The sequence below is a fragment of the Hypanus sabinus genome, unplaced genomic scaffold, assembly GCF_030144855.1.
Source record: "Hypanus sabinus isolate sHypSab1 unplaced genomic scaffold, sHypSab1.hap1 scaffold_1147, whole genome shotgun sequence".
In the NCBI taxonomy this organism is placed as follows: Eukaryota; Metazoa; Chordata; class Chondrichthyes; order Myliobatiformes; family Dasyatidae; genus Hypanus; species Hypanus sabinus.
Window position 1 is genome coordinate 45,073 of NW_026779205.1, and position 20,191 is coordinate 65,263.

Sequence of the window (20,191 nt, forward strand, 5' to 3'; positions counted from 1 at the left end):
TGCCGCCGGCGCGCTGAATAATCAGATACCGTTCCATGACGTCACAACATATTCGGAATAAATGACAGTGAGTTATTAAATACCGAGCAGGATCTAGATACAGAAATATAAAAGTAAATATCGGGATATCATACGTTAGATACAATGGGATATCGTGCTGACTGGCATCAATGCACCATCATTGTATACGTCTCTCTTTGAGATGTAGAAAGCGTGCCACCCGCATAAAATTTGCCGTGACGTCGAGGTGCAGTTTTGCTCCTTCGTGCATCCGGAGCGCGGTTGGAGTCGTTGATGAATATGGCATCTCGTCAGCCCAGGCTATGCGAAAGTTATTTCGATCACCAGAGGAAACGGATGCGACCGAGCGCGATAAGAGGATCATTATCCTATCCGGCAGCGTCTCCCAGTTCGCACCACACGTGGATCCCAGATCAGACTCTTCTATACACCTGGCCAGGAGGGACGTGAAGAAAAGGATGTTTCATACTCAGATATTGTGGTTTAATCAAAGACAGATGGAGGACCCTTTATTTTCTGAGGCTATTGGATCTGTGCAATTCAATGTTGTGACAAGGTTAACGGTTGATATTCTAAACTCAAGGGTCCTACCGGACGGGTGCGACCCCACAGACCCCCTGTACATTGCGGATATTCGACAGTAACAGCGGTAGGAGTGAATACACTGATAGTTGTTTCAGGGCAGCCAGGGGGCGGAGCCTACAGCTGTCATATAAGATCTCCTGTCGGAACCCAAATTTGGAAGCGAGACAGATGCAACAGCAGTTTCTAAGGTATCTCCAACAGAGATAGAGTTTCATCTTTACCGAGGAGGGGGCAAAGTATTTATGAGAAAGGTAACGTTTGGGTGGTACAGGGCAAGCAGATACCAACTTGCAGCAGACTTGCTGTTGTCGACCGTATAGAGGATGGGGTCGTGACCGTTCGGTATAATGATGGTACACATCAGGAAATCACGAGAGAAACAGTTGAATGTCAGATGTATAGTGGTCTTTATGTGACATTTTACCCTTTAGCCCCAGCGGCAGGAATCAACACCTACTCCGCCCAAGGACAAACTTTCGACTGTGATGTCATTTACCTCCCACCCTTAATTATCTTTTTTCTCCAGTTAAACCATCAGCGTACGTCGTTTGTTCACGGGTGAGGCACAGGGAAAAGTTACATATCACGCGTAACATCTTCGCCAATAGACGTGGCTATTGTCCATATTATACAGATGAGATTCTGAACTTTAAAAAGGAAATTGAGTTAGGATGCACTGTGAAATTCCCCTGAACAGTTTGGTGGAAAGGACTATGACCCCGCGTCCCTATTACATGACAGGTTTGCGGCTGCTATGAACCAATTAATAATAAATAACATAGCGACATTACGAACCGACGGACATCAGAAAACATACGCGCGCAGACATTTAAACTACGATATACGGTCCCGTATATGAACCTTACTTATCTTTAAGGGCAGGGTGAACAGGTTAATTAATAATACTCCGGTCTAAACAATTGACTATTTAAAGAATATAAAACCTACCTGTGATACATTGGTATCGACCGCTCTTACACATCACACAATTAACTGTTACATGTATGAACTGAATATATAATTCACCTACCGCGAGATGCGGGTAAACTACAGTAGAGTTACAATCTTTGTTAATATAAATTATGTCTTATACTCACCCGATGGTCCTGGTTTAGGGTCACTCTCGTCCCTGCTCTCGTCAAAGCGTTTTAGGGGCGGTAGGTCTGCCGCAGCGATGGCGGTGGCAACGTTTACAGCGTCGCTGCCCTGCCCACCCGCCATCGGCCTTCCCTGCGCTTCCATTACCGCTACCGACGCCGCATTCCTGCCTCGCCTGTTCTACTTCCATCTCCTCTTCTTCTTCCTCCATCTCTTCTCCTACAACGACTCTCCTGATCAGATCTGCTTTCTGCGACCCGAGCCACGGTCGGTCATCTCTTCTCCTACAACGACTCTCCTGATCAGATCTGCTTTCTGCGACCCGAGCCACGGTCGGTCATCTCTTCTCCTACAACGACTCTCCTGATCAGATCTGCTTTCTGCGACCCGAGCCACGGTCGGTCATCTCTTCTCCTACAACGACTCTCCTGATCAGATCTGCTTTCTGCGACCCGAGCCACGGTCGGTCATCTCTTCTCCTACAACGACTCTCCTGATCAGATCTGCTTTCTGCGTCCCGAGCCACGGTCGGTCATCTCTTCTCCTACAACGACTCTCCTGATCAGATCTGCTTTCTGCGACCCGAGCCACGGTCGGTCATCTCTTCTCCTACAACGACTCTCCTGATCAGATCTGCTTTCTGCGACCCGAGCCACGGTCGGTCATCTCTTCTCCTACAACGACTCTCCTGATCAGATCTGCTTTCTGCGACCCGAGCCACGGTCGGTCATCTCTTCTCCTACAACGACTCTCCTGATCAGATCTGCTTTCTGCGACCCGAGCCACGGTCGGTCATCTCTTCTCCTACAACGACTCTCCTGATCAGATCTGCTTTCTGCGACCCGAGCCACGGTCGGTCATCTCTTCTCCTACAACGACTCTCCTGATCAGATCTGCTTTCTGCGACCCGAGCCACGGTCGGTCATCTCTTCTCCTACAACGACTCTCCTGATCAGATCTGCTTTCTGCGACCTGAGCCACGGTCGGTCATCTCTTCTCCTACAACGACTCTCCTGATCAGATCTGCTTTCTGCGACCCGAGCCACGGTCGGTCATCTCTTCTGCTACAACGACTCTCCTGATCAGATCTGCTTTCTGCGACCCGAGCCACGGTCGGTCATCTCTTCTCCTACAACGACTCTCCTGATCAGATCTGCTTTCTGCGACCCGAGCCACGGTCGGTCATCTCTTCTCCTACAACGACTCTCCTGATCAGATCTGCTTTCTGCGACCCGAGCCACGGTCGGTCATCTCTTCTCCTACAACGACTCTCCTGATCAGATCTGCTTTCTGCGACCCGAGCCACGGTCGGTCATCTCTTCTCCTACAACGACTCTCCTGATCAGATCTGCTTTCTGCGACCCGAGCCACGGTCGGTCATCTCTTCTCCTACAACGACTCTCCTGATCAGATCTGCTTTCTGCGACCCGAGCCACGGTCGGTCATCTCTTCTGCTACAACGACTCTCCTGATCAGATCTGCTTTCTGCGACCCGAGCCACGGTCGGTCATCTCTTCTCCTACAACGACTCTCCTGATCAGATCTGCTTTCTGCGACCCGAGCCACGGTCGGTCATCTCTTCTCCTACAACGACTCTCCTGATCAGATCTGCTTTCTGCGACCCGAGCCACGGTCGGTCATCTCTTCTCCTACAACGACTCTCCTGATCAGATCTGCTTTCTGCGACCCGAGCCACGGTCGGTCGTCTCTTCTCCTACAACGACTCTCCTGATCAGATCTGCTTTCTGCGACCCGAGCCACGGTCGGTCATCCGAGTGCGTGGATATCGACCAGGTGTTTTGGCAGCTTTGCCATCATCCGATTGATTCATACAAATATAAAGGAGTGACCTACGTTTTTGCTTTCAGCATTGTGACAGATCTGTGACAGGGGACAAAGAAAGTACAGGGGTAATAGATGGCAGTGACAGATATGGACAGCACGTAGCAAATACTGTCAAATCACCCCATTGACTTTGCTTTGCTCCAAGTCCTGTGCCCGGTATGACAACTGTCTATCTCTTTCTCGACTGTTCTAACATGAAAACGAGTAGGGTGTGTAAGCCATAGCTAAATATAACAGAGGAATAATGAGTTTGCAATATGGGTAAGCGCTCGTGACACAGAGCGCGCATTGATGTTTCTCCCATGTGGGCATAGGGCTCCTGAAAAACAAGTTAGATAATGCTACTGACCCTCCCCAGCGACCAGGATAGCGTGCAATTTCAGACAAAGGAGCTTGCGTAGATGAGGATCAGGTGATACATAAAGGACAAACTGGTATGGGAGGTTGGAGGTTGAGTACATCCGGTACAGAGATAATAAATCAACCTTACATAATTCTGCTCCGGGGCTAGTTATGGCTTCAGGAGAATAGGTATGGAAACAAGTTGAGGGGGTTGGTGCAGTTAACTCATTATTCCACTGGATGAAAAAAACAGAAGGCGTGTTTTGACATGAAATACACCTGTTAGCTCCTCTCCTAAAACTGCCAGGTCACCATCATCAAGATACCTCCAATAAGTGATTGGCCAATAGAGACCTTTCAGCCATATCCCGTCCATCGTGGCATTTAAAAAAGAGGTGTATACGCGGTGTGATTTCCTTTCATCTGTTCGGCAAAACTGCAATCTGTCACAGAGCAAACTGCATCACCGCATTACCAAAGGAAAGGCTTTCATCACAAAAAAGGTACGTGCAGGTTCTCCGATATCACAGACCCTTTAGACACGCCTTTCAATGTGATACACTACGGTTACACAAGATCTTTCTCCAAGCACCGTCCCTTCAAACCGGCTTTTCTGAGTGATGCATCAGGTTTCTATTGTCTTATATTTCATATATCTTATTGTTTACCGAAAGGGTTTTTCCCTAATAGACGCTTTCGATTTCGGTCATTCCTCGAAAATAACAATGTGTTATGTTGTTACTATCTGTCTCAGTATTGTGTTTATTGATAATCACCTGTGATGATGGACGCAATATATCTAATACTACGCATCCAAATAATGGGTTTACTCTGACAGTAATTTGCACCCGGACCCCCAGAACTCATGATACCCTCCCTCACACTGTCATATAAAAGGCCACCCGTAATAGGGTGTCATCTCTCAAATCCCTGTGCCTCCCGTGGTAAGGTGTCACTTTTCAAATTCCTGTATCACCAAACCATGGCTTTGTCCCCCACCGCTGACCCGAACACCGCGATTAGAGAGGGTATGTTTCAGGACCTAATCAGGCCCAGGCCGAGCACCGACGCCACAGTGTCCCCTCCTCGTCATCTGTAGAAAGACAGGACGCTGACAGTGAGAGATGTGGGCCACCTAATATGAACAGTGGGAAGAAATTAAGAGGAATGCGGGTATCACTCATCGCGTCTCACCCGCAGTGGCATCCAAACCAGTAGTAGTCGAGGCAGAAGTGCGGTACCGCACCGATGGGGCCCCTCTGTCTATTCCACCCTGTGGCCAACAGCGCCCGGTTATACCACGCGCTATCAGTCCTGCTGTCGATAGCTTTCTATACTGTGTCGCCGTAACCCGGGCTAACTGTGTGGCAATCTATACAGAGGCGATTGATAGGGCAAGGGGAAAGCCCAATTTTAATCTGAATACATTTTGGGCGATTGACGACCGCCGTGTCAGGAATAAAATAACTGTTCAGATCCAGACCCTGCTCAACGAGCTGGTGGTCATGTTCGACACTCTGGGTTCACGTGATCAGTCAGAATATTCACGTCTCAGCTCTACATGGTCTCATTCACTCGTATGGGAATCGATTACAGTATATTTGCACTAGGAAACCACGCTTCCTTGAGTGATACGGAGTGGCGCGTTGTCAGCCTCGAAACAGAATCGCCCAGCCCCAACTTTCAATCACCTCGCTGCTCTCTATTTACTGCTTGCTGCAATGTTGTTCGACAGCACTCTGTGTTCTTGAGCGGTTTACCCACTCTCGTGCAGCATTGTCTTCACCGTTCCACATGCGACAGGTAACTGCTTCACTTACAAAGTAAACATCTTTCACTTCCACCTGTTCTGCAAGATCGTTATACCGGTCCATACCTGTGAATGTGTATGTTTGTCTTGCTCTGGACTGCTCTTTATTATTTCATGTAAAAGTATTGCAAATACATAAAATATATAAAAGTAATATGGATTGGCCTGACAATGACCGAAATGGAATACGTCGAGCTTTGACAGATCATTGCGACCCCACTTTCGAATCCCGATCAACCCTGAAGGGAACTAATATTAAAGGAGAATATGTTCAGTGGAAAGAAGGATGCGAGCGGGCTACATCTGGGGATCAGAAATGGGAACAGAAGAACAGAAAGCTACCACGGGACAGGTGGGGGAAAACAACCCGTTTAGAAACGGACAAGCAAGGATGCTTCCGTCTGTGATTTCCACCCCTCAGGAAGAGCCCAATGTAATATTGCAAGTTGCTGGAATTCCAATTCCGTTTATGATTGATATGCGGGCAACCACAACCACTCTCGATCAGGAAACAGTATCAGAAAAGGGATTCCAGCTAACAGACGCCGCAGTCACTGTGTCTGGCTTTGAAGGCATAGGATGTACGTGTTCACATAACCAGCCACTGCAGGTGGAATTCCAGGGGAACCAGTGTGAGGTTTCATTTACAGTCACCACCAGTCGGGGGTGTAAACTAGCAGGGAGAGACTTGCTCTGTCTGTCGGAAGTCGAGATCCTATGCAGAGACACTGGTATCACCCTGCAACTAGCGATCAACCGACAGCTTCCCCAATTTCTGAACCCCCCCCAGTGGTGGGCACTGAGTTTGAACCCCTTCTGCCAGCGGCCGACTCTCATGTGACTCTGTACTTTGACCCTACGGGGTGCTCAACTGAGGAAAGTCATATTTATGCAGCCCTCGAGGGACAGAAGTTCCCATTCAGGGTGATTGGACAGGTCAAAGGAAGAGAGGGCAGTTCATTACTGTCTGAAGTTCTGGATTTCCTTTTGCGACAGACAGGACTGGTGGCTGCCCATACCAGCATCAGGGTTTGCCCTGGGTTCCCTGCCTACACCCTGACAAAACAAGCCTCCAGCACGGAAGGAGACTGGTGAGATTTCCCGTGGGCCAACTCCGATACTGGAAGGAGTCGGAAGTGAAGACGGGACACCTAGTAAAACTCTCTTTTAATATTGACCAAACCCAAGATGTTGCACCACATCTCTGGGCAATTTTAGGCCATGAAGTCGGCCGCACCAGCTGCCCCCTGTCTGGATCACAGTGAAAGAAGGACAGACTCTCCCATCCATTCTGCAATACCCCCTCAAGCCTGAGGCAACGTTTTACGAGGATGGAAGCTCTTTTGCGGATCCATCAGGAAAACGAGATTCTGACTATGCGATAGTGACGGACAGTGAAGTAACTGAGCAGGCCTCTTTTGAAGCAGCTGTCTCCGTCCAGAAGGCTGAGCTGTTTGCTCTGACTCATGTCTGTATCCCAGCAACAGACAGAAATGGGAACGTTTACACAGACTCCCGTTATGCGTTTGGAATGGTACATGACTACGGGGCTCTCTGGGAACAGGGGGATTCCTGACTTCCTCTGGCCACCCCATTAGTAATGCCACCTTTGTAAACAACTTACTCACCGCTCTGCAGCTACCTCGAGTTTCGGCTATTATTAAGTGTGCAGCCCACGCCCGCATGTCTAACCTGGTCACGACAGGCAATGCTTTAGCAGATGAGACAGCGAAAAGTGCGGCACAATCCTCGGTAGTTGTAGTCCGCTCGGGTTCCCGTCAAGCAACCCTCCGTGATTCAAGCAGAACGGGTTTGCCAGACATGAGGGAGGTGCGTACTTTTCAGGGGGACGTCTCTGAGGATGAGCGCAAACAGTAGTCCCAGATGGGATGCCGGAAAGACCCCGACCTAGGTTTTTGGATCACCCAGTGGGACAGGTTTGTGTTCCTACACAGTTTTTACCAACATTGGTCAATTATGTACATAACTGTACACACTTGGAAAAGGAGGGAATGGTTGGTAACCTGTACCCTGCACACCGGGTACGACTCCCTTGACAGGTGAAACTTTTTCGTGTCTACAATTTGATTTCATTGAATTGCCTCGAGTACATTACTATAGATACTGCTTAGTTATTATAGACGCGCTTAGTAGATGGGTTGAAGCTTTTCGAACTACCATTAATACTGCTGACTGTTGTGAAGGTATTATTACGGGAAATAATTCCCATGTACGGCCTGCCAGAGATGCTGAGCTCTGACAATGGTCCACACTTTGTGGTGAAAGCAAACGAAGGGGTATGTAACGAACTAGCTATCAAGCAACAATTCCACTGTGTACACCACCCACGGGCCGCTGGCAGAGTGGAGAGAGCCAATGGCACTCTGAAGAGTAAACTGGCCAGACTAACAGCGGAGACTGGACTCACTTGGTTGAAGGTCCAACCATTAGCCCGATTCCACATGAGGGTTACCCCACAGGGGAAAACAGGGTTGTCACCAGCTGAAATCATTTCCGGATGGCCCAACAGGACACCCTGGGAACAAAGTCTCAGGATTAAAGGCTAAATGAATAAGAATAAGGAACCTTGGTTCTCGAGGGAACTCTGATAAAGAAAAAGAGAGACGTATGACATGTATAAGAAACTGGGAGCAAATAAGGTACTAGAGGAGTATAAAAAGAGTAAGAAAATACTTAAGAAAAAAATCAGGAGGGCTAAAAGAAGTCATGAGGTTGCTTTGGCAGTCAGGGTGAACGATAATCAGAACAGCTACATCAGGTATTTTAAGAGCAAAAGGATAGTAAGGGATAAAATTGGTCCTCTTGAAGATCAGAGTGGTCGGCTATGTATGGAACCAAAAGAAATGGGGAAGATCTTAAATGTTCTTTTTGCGTCTGTATTTAATAAGGAAACTGGCATGGAGTCAATGGAAATAAGGCAAACAAGTATTGAGGTTATGGAACCTATACAGATAGAAGAAGAGGAGGTGCTTGCTATCTTGAGGCGAGTAGATAAATATCCAGGAGCTGACAGGGTATTCCCTCAGACCTTGAAGGAGACGAGTGTTGAAATTGCAGGGGCCCTGGCAGATATATTTAAATGTCGTTATCTACAGGTGAGGTGCCAGAGATGTGGAGGACAGCTCATGTTGTTCCATTGTTTAAAGCAGGCTCTAAAAGCAGTTCCCGAAATTATAGGCTGGTAAGTTTGATGTCGGTAGTGGGTAAAATATTGGAGGAGTACTAAGAGACAGGATCGACAATTATTTAGATAGACAAGGTCTTATTATGGAGAGTCAACATGGCTTTGTGTGCGGTTGTTCATGTTTAACAAATATATTAAGAGTGTTTTGAGGAGTTTACAAGGAAAGTGGATGAAAGCAAGGAAGTGAATGTTGTCTACATGGACTTCAGTAAGGCCTTTGACAAAGTCCCGCATGGGAGGTTAGTTAGGAAGATTCAGTCGCTAGGTATACATGGAGAGGTAGTAAATTGGATTAGACATTGGCTCAATGGGAGAAGCCAGAGATTGGTAGTGGAGGTAGTGGAGCCCGAAGATGTAGGGGAGAAGAAAGAAAAGGATAATAAATTTGAATGCATTGTTAGGGATGGAAAGAGAGGAGGAGATGGAGAGAATCTTAAATGTATCTATTTTAATGCTAGGAGCATTGTAAGAAAGGTGGATGAGCTTAAAGCATGGATTGATACCTGGAATTATGATGTTGTAGCTATTAGTGAAACATGGTTGCAGGAAGGGTGTGATTGGCAACTAAATATTCCTGGATTTAGTTGCTTCAGGTGTGACAGAGTAGGAGGGGCCAGAGGAGGAGGTGTTGCATTGCTTGTCCGAGAAAATCTTATGGCGGTGCTTTGGAAGGATAGATTAGAGAGCTCCTCTAGGGAGGCCATTTGGGTGGAATTGAAGAATGGGAAAGGTGCAGTAATACTGATAGGAGTGTATTATAGGCCACCTAATGGGGCGCGTGAGTTGGAAGAGCAAATGTGTAAGGAGATAGCAGATATTTGTAGTAAACACAAGGTGGTGATTGTGGGAGATTTTAATTTTCCACACGTAGACTGGGAAGCTCATTCTGTAAAAGGGCTGGATGGTTTAGAGTTTGTGAAATGTGTGCAGGATAGTTTTTTGCAACAATACATAGAAGTACCGACTAGAGATGGGATAGTGTTGGATCTCCCGTTAGGGAATACGATAGGTCAGCTGACAGATGTATGTGTTGGGGAGCACTTCGGGTCCAGTGATCACAATAGCATTAGCTTCAATATAATTATGGAGAAGGACAGGACTGGACCTAGAGTTGAGATTTTTGTTTGGAGAAAGGCTAACTTTGAGGGGATGCGAAGGGATTTAGGGAGAGTGGATTGGGTCAAGTTGTTTTATGGGAAGGATGTAATAGAGAAATGGAGGTCATTTAAGGGTGAAATTATGAGGGTACAGAACCTTTATGTTCCTGTTAGGGTGAAAGGAAAGGTTAAAGGTTTGAGAGCACCATGGTTTTCAAGGGATATTAGAAATTTGGTTCGGAAAAAGAGGGATGTCTACAATAGATATAGCCAGCATGGAGTAAAGGAATTGCTCGAGGAATATAAAGAATGTAAAAGGAATCTTAAGAAAGAGATTAGAAAAGCTAAAAGAAGATACGAGGTTGGTTTGGCAAATAAGGTGAAAGTAAATCCGAAAGGTTTCTACAGTAATATTAAAAGCAAGAGGATAATGAGGGATAAAATTGGCCCCTTAGAGAATCAGAGTGGTCAGCTATGTGTGGAACCGAAAGAGATGGGAGAGATTTTGAATGATTTCTTCTCTTCGGTATTAATTAAGGAGAAGGATATTGAATTGTCTAAGGTGTGGGAAACAAGTAAGGAAGTTATGGAACCTATGACAATTAAGGAGGTAGAGGTACTGGCGCTTTTAAGAAATTTAAAAGTGGATAAATCTCCGGATCCTGACAGGATATTCCCCAGGACCTTGAGGGAAGTTTGTGTAGAAATAGCAGGAGCTCTGATGGAGATCTTTAATATGTCATTAGAAACGGGGATTGTGCCGGAGGATTGGCGTATTGCTCATGTGGTTCCATTGTTTAAAAAGGGTTCTAGAAGGAAGCCTAGCAATTATAGACCTATCAGTTTGACATCAGTGGTGGGTAAATTAATGGAAAGTATTCTTAGAGATAGTATTAATAATTATCTGGATAGACGGGATCTGATTAGAAGTAGCCAGCATGGATTTGTGCGTGGAAGGTCATGTTTGACAAACCTTATTGAATTTTTTGAAGAAGTTACGAGGAATGTTGACGAGGGTAAGGCAGTGGATGTAGTCTATATGGACTTCAGCAAAGCCTTTGACAAAGTTCCTCATGGAAGGTTAGTTACGAAGGTTCAGTCGTTAGGTATTAATGCTGGAGTAATAAAATGGATTCAACAGTGGCTAGATGGGAGATGCCAGAGAGTAGTGGTGGATAATTGTTTATCGGGATGGAGGCCGGTGACTAGCGGGGTGCCTCAGGGATCTGTTTTGGGCCCAATGTTGTTTGTAATATACATAAATGATCTGGATGATGGGGTGGTAAATTGGATTAGTAAGTATGCCGATGATACTAAGGTAGGAGGTGTTGTGGATAATGAGGTGGATTTTCAAAGCTTGCAGGGAGATTTATGCCGGTTAGAAGAATGGGCTGAACGTTGGCAGATGGAGTTTAATGCTGAGAAGTGTGAGGTTCTACATTTTGGCAGGAATAATCCAAATAGAACATACAGAGTAAATGGTAGGGCATTGAGGAATGCAGAGGAACAGAGAGATCTAGGAATAACTGTGCATAGTTCCCTGAAAGTGGAGTCTCATGTAGATAGGGTGGTGAAGAGGGCTTTTGGAACGCTGGCCTTTATAAATCAAAGCATTGAGTACAGAAGTTGGGATGTAATGCTAAAGTTGTACAAGGCATTGGTAAGGCCAAATTTGGAATATTGTGTGCAGTTCTGGTCACCGAATTATAGGAAAGGTATCAATAAATTAGAGAGAGTGCAGAGACGATTTACTAGGATGTTACCTGGGTTTCAGCAATTAAGTTACAGAGAAAGGTTGAACAAGTTAGGTCTCTATTCATTGGAGCGTAGAAGGTTGAGGGGGGATTTGATCGAGGTATTTAAAATTTTGAGAGGGATAGATAGAGTTGACGTGAACAGGCTGTTTCCATTGAGAGTAGGGGAGATTCAAACTGGAGGACATGATTTGAGAGTTAGGGGGCAGAAGTTTAAGGGAAACACGAGGGGGTATTTCTTTACTCAAAGAGTGATAGCTGTGTGGAATGAGCTTCCTGTAGAAGTAGTAGAGGCCAGTTCAGTTGTGTCATTTAAGGTAAAATTGGATAGGTATATGGACAGGAAACGACTGGAGGGTTATGGGCTGAGTGCGGGTAGGTGGGACTAGGTGAGATTAAGGGTTTGGCCCGGACTAGGAGGGCCAAGATGGCCTGTTTCCGTGCTGTGATTGTTATATGGTTATATGGTTGTTTCTCTGAGTGGAGGCCTGTGACTAGTGATGTGCCACAGGGATCAGTGCAGGGTCCATTGTTATTTGTCATCTATATCAATGATCTGGATAATAATTTGGTAAATTGGATCAGCAAATTTGCTGATGGTACAAAGATCGGAGGTATAGTGGACAGTGAGGAAGGTTTTCAAAGCTTGCAAAGGGATCTGGACCAGCTAGAAAAATGGGCTGAAAAATGGCAAATGGAGTTTAATACAGACAAGTGTGAGGTATTGCACTTCGGAAGGTAAAACCAATGTAGAACAGATAAGGTAAATGGTCAGACACTGAGGAGGGCAGTAGAACAGAGGGATCTGGGAATACTGATACAAAATTCCCTAAAAGTGGCGTCACGGGTAGATAGGGTAGTAAAGAGAGCTTTTGGTACATTGGCCTTTATGAATCAAAGTACTGAGTATAAGATTTGGAATGTTATGGTGAGGTTGTGTAAGGCATTGGTGAGGCTGAATTTGGAGTAATGTGTGCAGCTCTGGTCACCGAATTACAGGAAGGATATTAATAAGGTTGAAAGAGTGCAGAGAAGGTTTACAAGGATGTTGCCGGGACTTGAGAAACTGAGTTACAGAGAAAGGTTGAATAGTTCATTCCTTGGAGCAGAGACTTCATAGAGGTATTATGATGGGTATTGATAGAGTGAGCGCAAGCAGGCTTTATCCACTGAGGCTAGGGGAAAAAAAAAACAGAGGACACGGGTTAAGGGTGAAGGGCAAAAACTTTAAAGGGAACATTGGGGGGGGGGGGTCTTCACAACTGGTTCTGACAGAGGCCTAACTGGTTCTTCTGGGCACATTCTGTCTCACTCCCAACTATTCCCTACCTTCCTTTGCACAGGTACGTAATGTCTAACGGACCAGTGTTTGAGTAAACGAGACTCACCAAACTTTCTCCTGACTGAATCAATGGAAACCCGAGTCAGATGGGTTCTCTCCAGTCGGTGTTCTCAGTCCTCGGGCTGGTTCACTTGTTGCTGTTCCCTCGTCTTCAGTCGTGGTTTTTCTTCCAATAAATCTCTCACTGCAGGTCTAACTTTAACATGAAAGATAATGAAGCACATTAACATTACAAAGGAGGACCAAACATTTCTGCTTAATGTTACTAGGAACAAAACTCACTGAAATTTAAACGTTGAAGGCAAATATAATGATCGCAGTGATCAATCTTTTATTGTCCCTCACATGTCACAAAACAATATGGGATAAGAAGGAGCCATCATTCAGTCATGGTAAGACATAAGACACAGGAACAGAATTAGATGATTCGATCCATCTGGTCTGTCCCACCACTCAACCAGGGCTGATTTTTATTCCAACACCATATTCCTGCCTTCCTCCTGTAACCCTGAAGCTGCTTAGCAATCATGAGTATATTAATCTCTGTCATAAATATACCCAAATGGCAGCCTCAATCAGACTCCGTGGCAACAAATTCCATAGATCAGACATCTTTTGGGAAAAGAAAATTTCTCAACTGAATTTTAACAGGAAGCATCTTTGTTCTGAGACTGTGCTGTCAGATCACAGACTCTGCGTCTAATGGAAACATCCTCTCCATGTCCACTGTATCCAGGCTTTTCAGCATTCGGTAAGTTTACTTAACCATACATCCCTCCACCACCCCCACCGTCCCTCTGAACTCCATCGAGCACAGGTCCAGAACCATCAAATGCTCCTCATACATAACGCCGATTATCCATGTAAACCTTGTTAGCAACAACTGTACTGAACACATTTCCAGGAATAACAGACAAATCGGTACCAGGATAATTTAAAGGGAAACGTTGTGCTTTCTTTACTGTTCTACTATCACATGTGCTGGCTCGTGGCCAAGTGGTTAAGGCGTTGGTCTAGTGATCTGAAGGTTGCTAGTTCGAGCCTTGGCAGAGGCTGCGTGTCTGTCCTTGAGCGACGACACCGGTGCCAAGCTGTATGGGTCCTAAAGCACTTCCCTTGGACAACATCGCTGGCGTGGAGAGGGGAGACTTGCAGAGACTCTAATGGAGGCCTACAAACTATCACAGCCATTTTCATTTCCAGGTTAAAACAGGTCCATTTCATGAAATATAAACCAAGAAATAAAAAGAAACTGTAATTACCAGAACCACTCAGCAGGTAAGGAACAGCTTACAATACAATTCAATCAATAACATTTCATCAGATTGAGTTCAAACATTTTCAGTTTTTAGTGCAGATCTCCAGCACAGCTGCCTGATTTCCACTATGTGACAGTGGGATTTCCAAACACAGTTTGAACACCAGTCTCAGGGTCTATTTCTACTGTTGTAAACACAGAACAGCCCATTTACTCACAGCCTCTCCCTGTGAGGATGAAATGGGAACTCATCCTCTTCTCGGATTGGCAGTCATTGCTTCCAAAGGAACTCCAGAAACAAACATCTGATCCCAGACCAGAAATACTCGATCAACACCTCACAAGCCCAAACAGCTCAATCCCAGGTCCACTTTACCTGGATCAAAAACCGTGATCTCCCAGGACCCAACCTCACAGCTGAATCTGCCACTCACCGACCCTGAGAGTCTCACACATCGTCCCCACATCTCACACTGGGTCGTGCAATCTAAGATTTCACCACAACCAATGTCCAGCTGCTCAAAATTTCTGCTTTATTGCAGAACGAGCATCCAGTCCCATCTGTAGAAGCTCAAACCAAAGTCAAAGCCAAAACACCAATAGTTCCATTTGCCTGGAATGCCGATCACAGGATTGGAGCCCAAGCACCAACTCTCCCAGTACTCTTTGCTGCCAGTAAAATGCTGCAGTGTGTCAGCCCGTCACTGTTCATAAACTAGCACCTCCACACCAATGCACAACAGAACTGGGACCTGATGACCCTCCGGCATTCCAGCTGACAATAACCGATTCTGGAAATGAGTCAGCAAGGCCAAAGGTACAAAAGAACACTTCACAATGAAGACAAGGGTTGGAAGAAAGTTTGCTGATATATAACATTGAGGAGGTTGGATACAAGGCGGACTGAGGATGACCCAGATGGTTGATGTATATCACTGAAGCGGGGTTGGGGGGTGTGAGGAGACTGGACAGAGGTTGAACAAGATGAGCAGATGGAACAAGGTGGGAGAAGGGATCAAGGACGATCACTGATGGTCCTCCATCAACTCATAGGTACTGAATGAATAGTGCATACTATTGTTCAAAAGATTCTAAAATGACAGAATTGGCAAAAATAACAGGAACTTTGCCAGATATACTTTGACCCTCACCAAACTTTTTATCAACACAACATAGAAAGTTTCCCATCCGGACACTTCACGCTTTGCACGGTAACTACTCTGCCCGTGACTGTGAGGAACTGCAGAGACCTTTGGATCCAGATCAGCACATCACAGAAACCATTCTCCCCCCTCGACTTCCCAGTCCCTCGGTAAAGCAGGCAGTGAAATCAAAGATCCCCACAACCTGGGACGTTCTCCCTTCTCGCCCACCCCAGTCCGGGAGAAGACACAACAGCCATAAAGCTCCAGGACAAATGTGAGGAGCCTCAGGAAGCGAGGCGAGTTCGGGGGAAGTTAACGGGACTCAGTGGCCGACATCAGATTTCCCAACACAACATGGAGGATGCATGACCACCAATCTGGAGATTGTGAACATGCACAAAGAGATCGTTACATCTGCGGTTAAATGGGAGGGACAAATGGGATCACATGACCGGTGGGGTCTAAAACCCCAGGCAGAGTCTCCAGCTTCCCAGCACTCTGTGGAAATAAACAAACTTGCCCATCACATCTCCTCTCACCTTAAATGTGTCAGACATTTCAAACCCCAGGTAAAACATAACGTCTGTCCACTCTACCTATTCCTCTCATAATCGTATAAACGTCCATCCAGTCTCACCCCAGCCTGCGCCGCTCTGGAGAAAACAACACAAGTTTCTCCAGCCTCTCGTTATAGCTCATGCCCTCTAATCCAGGCAGTGTCCTGGTAAACCTCTTCTGCGCCCTCTCCAAAGCCCCGACATCCTTCCGAGAATGGGTGCGACCAGAACTGTGTGAAACACTCCAGATGTGGATTAACTAGTTTTACAAAGCTGCAACACAACTTCATGACTTTTGAACTCAGTGCTTCAACTAATAAAGACAACCACGCCATTTGCCTTCTTAACCACCCGATCAATCTGTGCAGTCTCTTTCAGGGAGCGATGAACTTGGAGTCTAAGATCCCTCTGATCATCGACATTGTTCAGGGTTTTGCATTTAACACTGTACTGTCTCATACATTCAGGGGTGCAGTGTTACCAGAGCTCACCGGAGAGCCGCTCTGACACCTCTGAGAAACAGTCAAAATAAACAAGCACGGAATTTAACAGCCGCCACATATTAAATAGAGGGAATGTTACCGAAGCGGGGGTTGGGAAGAGGGGGTGTTGGCTGGTGGGGAAAAATGCCACTAATAACATTAGGATATTTGATCGTTTTTTGTGAAATCCTGGAGCTGTGACTCTTTTTTATTTAGGTATTGGTCAAATTCCTTCTCGCTCGACCCGTTGTCCTAGGAAGCTGGGAAATACCTGCACATAAGTGTGAGCATTTTTCCGCTCTTTCCAATGGGTACCACTGGATTCCAGGAAGGAGCTATATTAAGCAAGGAATGAACATAGAAACCCAAGTTTAAAAGTCGAAAACAATGAAAGAAAAATTCACTGCTTCCTGATTTTGATCAAATACACAAGCTAATCATCCAAAATCCTCTTCTACACCAGGATAAATTTAGTTTTGTTTTACAAGCTAAATGGAAAAAAAGCATTTCTGGGCTATAAGCTAGTTTTACGTCATTTCAACTATCATTAATAGCGGATCAACCCCTTGGCCTCGCTCCACCAACTGTAGCTGATGGGAAAAAGACTCTTTTTCTCTTCGTGTTGATAGGAAAAAGAGTAATTTAGTGAGGCAATGAATGAGATGAAATGCATTTCCAAAACTCCCAAATGGTTGCTGTGCTCCCCGTTAACATTTGTCACTTGCAAACTACGATATTTTCTATTCGTATAAATGCGATAATATTTCATGTAAAGATTCAAGCTTCTTTAACTTTTTATATATTTAAAGACTAAACAGAATCTGTAAAGGTGGAACCATGTAACACCCGACGTGTGAGAATATTGTGAGCATCGACACTCACAGGTACACTTCCCGACCAACCATTTCTGCGAGAGAAACGGTATGAGGCAGAGTTGCCAACCTACCACTTTTGAGACTAATATTCAGCAATATTCCTGGCCTTAGAAACAGTTCATCAGACATTCTTTTTTCATACTTGATTACTTGGTTCCAATTTAGGTGGCTAAAAGTGTAAAAAAAAATGAATTGCTTTATTTCTGTTATTTTTATACCTCTGAGGAACACTGCTAAGCGCTGCGGGCCCTGCCGTCTGCTCTGACTCAGTCGTATTAGTGAGGCTACATCTGTGGTGGTCTGTGGATTACTCGCTAATCCTAAAGTAAATTTTTCTCACTAACAACCCTTTGGCTTCTAAGCAAACAAAGTTATTTTACTTGCTTGATAATTATATTTTATGATAATCAGTTAAGTGCAACTGTGTAATACTTTATCATATTATTAAATTAAGTATTATGTTTAATTGTACCAGTTATACACTGAAATGTAGTGAGAGGCTGTAATCTTGTTAATGTGTTAGCTATCACTATATTTCTGTGGAGCTCTGGAATTCACATATTTCTTTCATCTTGGTTTACTGCTTGACATTACAAGACATTACTGCTTGACATGTCACACCCAATTTGGGTACCTGCTCATTACACGAATGGGCAAGGAAGTTGCCCAGTACATGAAATGAACAGGTAGACAAATTGGGTGTCTCACACGAGAGGTGATTGATAACTTCGTAGCCTAAGGTGGAACGAGTCAATTTTACAAAACCGAGCAATTTTCAATTATCTGAAACAGAAATACCGCAAAAGTTATTAATTTCAAACTTTATGCATAATCACTCAAAGAGTTGAACCACGTGCAGGTACCGAGAGTAGTATAACCTTCAGCCTTCTAACTTAGGCCACGAACTTATCAACCACACCACGCCACCCCCCCGTACAGCTCCGGCACCTAAAAAATTGCCACTGCACCGCTGCTCCAGCCGTCTGGCAGGGCTCGGGCCCGGCCCTTTCCCTATGCAACCGGCCCACATTTGCACAATTTCGGGATCAATCCGGACTCACCCCCGCTCGAATCGGAGATCTGCAAACAGCTGTAGAGAGCACTGCGCATGCGTATAGCAGGCGTTTCTCCGCAGCGCCACCCGTGGCCGGAGGGCCGCACAGCGCCACCTGGGGCCAGAGGTCCATGCAGCGCCACTAGTGGCTGGAGGCGAGAGTGACAACGGAGAGGGAAATCACAAACACAAAGTCTGCAGATGCTGGACATTCAGAGCAACACAAACAAAATGCTGGCGGAACTCAGCAGGCCGGGCAGCCTCTATCGAAAAGAGTTTCAGTTGAACCCTCCTTCAGGACTGAGATGGGATGGGAGAAATACCTGAATAAAATCGGGGCGGGTGAGGAAATGTCTCGCTGGAAGGTGATAATGAAGCCAGGTTGGTGGGAAAGCTCAAGAGCAGAAGAAAATAGAGTCTAATAGGAGAGGGGAGTGGAGAACAGGAGAAAGATATGGAGCAGTGGACCCAGAGAGAAGTGACACGCAGGTGAGAGGACGTGAAAAGTCAGAGAGGAAGAGAGGGAGTGGGAGGGAGGGGTGTGAGGGAAATTTGTTCACCGGAAGGAGAAATCGATTTTCATGCCATCAGGTTGTGGGGGTGGGGGTGGGGGTACATAGACGGAATATGAGGTGCTGATCCTGGACCCTGAAGGTAGCCTCATCTTGGCACAAGATAGGTTGACACGTCGGAACGAGTATGGGAATCGGAATGAAAATGTTTGGACACCGGGAACTCCCGCTCGGAGCGGATAGTTCATAGCTTAATTTATTATAAAGCAGGTATCCATAAACAACTCTTAGTTTTTTTGTTCTTCTCCGGAGAGCCACGAAACAAAGAAAGAGCATGAAAGTCGCTCAGGGAGAAAAATCAAACTCCCACCCCACCCCCCGCATAAAACAGAACGTCACCCTGATCATCAACCCCCAAACCCACCCCTCCAGACAAAACGGAACTATAATATTGATGCCCCCCCAAAATAAAAAAAACAACCCTACCCCGCATAACTGCGGAGGAGCCGGTGTCACCAGTGTGGAGGCGGCCGCATCGGGAGCAGCAGACACAACAGGCCACCCGGGATGATTCACAGGTGAAGTGTCGCCTCACCTGGAAGGATGTTTGGACAACGGAGAGAGTTCGGCCGTCCGGCCCTTTCACTCTGACAACCCGAACTCCACATCAAATCCGTCCAAACGAATCCGGGTGAACTTTAATGACCAATAAATATAATTCCTCTCAGCGATCAGCTGTCTGAGTGATCCCCTGACTCTGAGAGGAAGGGGTATGTATGGTCCACACTGTCAGGGTGTTGAGTTTACCAGGAGACAAAGACTGCAGGGACGAGAGGTTTTCTGTTGATTAATACACTGTGTGTGGACCCGCTGGCAATTCTGGTGTTGTGACCCGAATCGAGACAAACACCACGCTGCCCACTCCACCAACAACACGGCACAGCCGGACACATAACAGGGGACTTTACATCCCACAACACTGGATCCAGTGATGAAACCCGTCATTAATGTTGTTGACCCACTGAAAGGTCCATTAAGGTGCTTTTAAATGCCAGCGCTCTCCCACAGGTGACGTCACACAGCTCCTCCCCCCATGCGCCTGACGTCACACATGGGCTCCCCAAGCCGGGATCTGCCCTCACGTGCGCGGTGTCTTACGTCACCCACGCGCTGCTCTGCTCGAGCTTTATCGGTGGAACGGCTGGGCTA

The 20,191-nt window shown here is 46.1% G+C and overlaps 1 protein-coding gene and 1 long non-coding RNA gene across 7 annotated transcripts in view; one reads left to right on the forward strand and one right to left on the reverse strand.

The window, feature by feature from the left end:
- LOC132386411 (uncharacterized) overlaps positions 1-20,191 on the reverse strand; it is a 29,783-nt gene that overhangs the window by 5,800 nt on the left and 3,792 nt on the right. Inside the window, exons 1-4 of one of the 6 annotated variants that reach the window (XR_009509527.1) lie at positions 18,478-18,954; positions 17,488-17,585; positions 13,146-13,295; positions 1,704-3,585 (exon numbers count right to left, since the gene is read on the reverse strand). This is a non-coding gene — a long non-coding RNA (uncharacterized LOC132386411). Of the gene's footprint in view, positions 1-134; positions 453-1,703; positions 3,586-13,145; positions 13,296-17,487; positions 17,586-18,477; positions 18,955-19,577; positions 19,803-20,191 lie in introns of those variants that run through there. The other 5 variants (XR_009509525.1, XR_009509528.1, XR_009509529.1 and 2 more) reach the window with 5 other exon arrangements.
- Positions 12,243-20,191, forward strand: part of LOC132386410 (keratin-associated protein 5-1-like) — a 52,636-nt gene continuing 44,687 nt past the window's right edge. Inside the window, exon 1 of the mRNA XM_059958689.1 lies at positions 12,243-12,792. The gene's annotated coding sequence lies outside the window, so the exon portion shown is untranslated. The remainder of the gene's footprint in view (positions 12,793-20,191) is intronic.